Source organism: Sitophilus oryzae, unplaced genomic scaffold (assembly GCF_002938485.1).
Source record: "Sitophilus oryzae breed Bouriz unplaced genomic scaffold, Soryzae_2.0 scaffold_1625_pilon_pilon, whole genome shotgun sequence".
Classification (NCBI taxonomy): Eukaryota; Metazoa; Arthropoda; class Insecta; order Coleoptera; family Curculionidae; genus Sitophilus; species Sitophilus oryzae.
In genome coordinates, this window is record NW_022146309.1 from 1,719,935 (window position 1) to 1,723,340 (window position 3,406).

A 3,406-nucleotide genomic window follows, 5' to 3' on the forward strand; every position below is an offset into this window, starting at 1 on the left:
CAAACCAAAGTTATATTTTTTCTTATGGAACACCCAGTTTTTTATTTCATTTTTGGATTCTTATGCTCAAAAAAAGGTACTTATTATAAGGGTTAAATATGTTTAAAATCTTTGGTTTTTGAGATATTTAAAGATATTTAAAAAAGCATGCCTACAATAGAATGTATTATTATTCACACCCTTTACATTGCTTTTTAGAATTAATTCTTGTGCTGAGTTAAACTGCCATGGGCAAATTGCCATGGCGACACCAGCCATCTTGATTGCCATTTTATTGAAAAATCGCTTTTAATTCAAAATCTGAGCCAGAAGCAATAAAAATTTTTAGTAAAGTTTATTTCTCTGGCTTCAAAGTCAGCACAAGAATTAACTCTGAAAAGTAATGTACAGCGTAATGACAAACTTTTTTATTATATCATGCATATTTAAATATCTTTGAATATCTCAAAAACCAAAACATTTAAACATATTAAACCCTTATAATAAATGCCTTATTTTATGCCCAAGAATCCAAAAATGAAATAAATACCGGGTGTTCCATAAGAAAAAATATATAACTTTGGTATGGATCTTAGTTCTGACACACCCTGTACATTTGAAAATTATTTTAAATTATGCACATTGCCTCTCTACATACACCCATAAAAATTTTTGTTTCTACATCTTTCCGTTTTCGTATAATCAACCGAGGCGAATAAGGTGCGCCACCCTGTATTATTTTAAATTACCCTGTTTGTCGGTTTTAGTCGATCATTGAAGTTAAAACAGTATTGCCTTTTAGTGTATCAAAGTAAGATATTTCCCATAATTACGATATTTAAGATATAATATAAAAAAATTGTCGGTAGGTGACAGACATATTAAATTTAAAACAATACTTGAATTCAATATATTATCAAAACTGATTGTACCGGATGGCCAACTAAGAATGAACGCCGGCTGTATCCCAAGAGCTACTTATCATATAACTTTGGGAAAAAAATTCATGTAAACATGTAAATCGGCCGCCTGCAATAGCTAGAAAATATGTAAACATGTAAATCGGCCGCCTGCAATAGCTAGAAATTATAAGTTCATAAAATGTCCGTTATAAGTTCATAAAATGTTTTTACGAAAAATTATATGTATGGAAAAATTATTAATTAAAATTAATATAAAATTAAAATTAATATTAAAATATAAAAATTATTAATTATTAATAATTATAATGCTATTTAGTTCTTATTTATCGATGTCCTTTCTTGATTCAATCCCATAAATATAATCCCAGGAATGGTAAATTCATGACCAGCGAGTGACCTAGTTGGCCACGGAAGTATACTGCCTCAGTCTATCCATCTACTTACACACACTAACAACACCACCAACTCTATCATAATGCTAAAATCTTGTACCTTTGTATCGCTTATTTTTATTTCTTTTATACTAGTTGAAAAGTTGATCTTAAAACGTTTATTTATAAAGAAAATTATGATTATAGTAGTTGTGACAAAAAAATTGCTTTTTGGTTGACAATGTTTTAGAAAAATGCATAAAGATAAATGTAGGTATTTCTGTACTGTGACAAACAAAAGCTTTGTCATGTAACTAAGTTATAAAATTTGTTATTATTTTACACTTGTTAATCACATAAATAGGCGGAATACTTACCAAATAACTGTGGCAAACTCGGGAGTCCCATAGATTCTATAAAAGAATCTATTTCGTCCTCAAAAAAGGATCGCATATGCAAGGAATCTCTAGCTTCCTCAATATGATTGTCTGGTTGTTTACCTTTGAATGAATCAAAATTATTTCCAGACCTGAAAAATATTAGTTATTTTTTCTCAATGGGATCAATAATAAACCGAAAAGTTCATCACAGTTTTGTTCTTAAAAAGTAAATTTCTGTAAGTAACAAAAAATTACCAGGCATAAAGTTACTTACTCATTTTTAAATCCAAAGCCAAATAATCTTTCAAAAAAGTTCATAGTTTAAATGTGACAAATTGGATAAAATGATGTGATGTAATCTTGTCTTTCAGCAGAATCCTTAATTAAATGAGGCTAATAAGTGGGTAACTGGGTATCATAGAAACAACTAGGTATCTGAAATAAATTCTTACACTCTCACACTTACTCCATACATATTACATAGATTCTTTACTATAAAAAAATATATCTTTTAGACTGTGAAAATACTGTACATATACCGTACTTGTTTTAATTTCTCTGATGTAATTTGAAAACAAAAAATTTCAGAAGAAAAACCGAAAAAATTAAACGGTTAAACCAAAACATACACCCGGTATAATTATATTTATATTCTTTGACATTTGACACTCAATTGTATCAGGGATGTGATTTGGGGATGTGCATGTAAAAAACAATTAGTTCCTGTGGCTAAATTCCCTGCAGTCGTGATAGTAGTTCAATTGTCCGATATACGGAAAATGTAAGGTTATATTTTTATTTATTTTTATTTCATGTTCAGAACTTTTATATTAACACGTGTATTTGAGAATTCTTTAAATGGCAGAAGTTATGTCCAGCTCCGACAAGAAACAAGTAGAATATTTAGTGGTAGATACTTCTGCTTTTATTCAAAATGCTCCACTTCATGTAAGTTCGAATTTATAGTTTGTTATGGTGTGGCCATTGTATGATATATATGTTTTTAGGAAATTGCAGAAAATTTAATAACTTGTCAGGATGTTTTAAACGAAGTTACTAATAAACGACAGTTAAGAAGACTCATTACATTACCTTACAACTTGGTTGTAAAAGATGTTTTCCCAGAGAATATTAAATTTGTTACAGATTTTTCTAAAAAAACTGGGGATTATCCCAGTCTATCCGCTGTTGATATAAAGGTTATAGCTCTAACCTACCAACTGGAGAAAGAGAAATGTGGTTTAAAACAGCTGAGAACAGAACCTACTCTACCAAGACCTACCACTGAGAGTATTGTAAAAGAAATAGATCCTGATATAACAGGTTTCTTTATACCTAATGAAAAAGGAGTTTTTGAAAAGGACAATTCAGATAACAAACAGTTATTAAAAGATGAAATACAATCTACTAATACAGATTTGTTAGACAATAATATTAAAAATACAGAGATCACAACAACGATAGAAACCTCTCAGCTTGAGCCCATAAATTGTGGAGTTGATGATTCTGATAATGAAGTGCTAATTCCAGTTGATCCAAATATTTCAGAAAACAGTTTAAGTGATAGTTGTGAAGATGAAGATGACGACGATAGTTGGATTAATCCTTCAAACGTACATTTAGCTAGAAAACAGGTCAACTCACAAATTATTGAAGAGAAATATGTCAAAGTTGCATGCATGACCACAGATTTTGCAATGCAAAATGTTTTGAAACAAATTAATCTAAATGTTTCAGCATTAGATGGTCGAAT

The 3,406-nt window shown here is 29.7% G+C and overlaps 1 protein-coding gene and 1 long non-coding RNA gene across 2 annotated transcripts in view; both read right to left on the reverse strand.

Annotated features, from left to right (window-relative positions):
* LOC115880552 (mitotic checkpoint serine/threonine-protein kinase BUB1 beta-like) overlaps positions 1-3,406 on the reverse strand; it is a 110,351-nt gene that overhangs the window by 26,690 nt on the left and 80,255 nt on the right. The gene's annotated exons all lie outside the window — the stretch shown is intronic.
* On the reverse strand, positions 1,621-2,306 carry LOC115880554. Its single transcript, XR_004049903.1, has 3 exons — positions 2,198-2,306; positions 1,928-2,145; positions 1,621-1,802 (listed from the first exon to the last, which is right to left on the reverse strand). It is a non-coding gene; the product is annotated as an uncharacterized LOC115880554 (long non-coding RNA).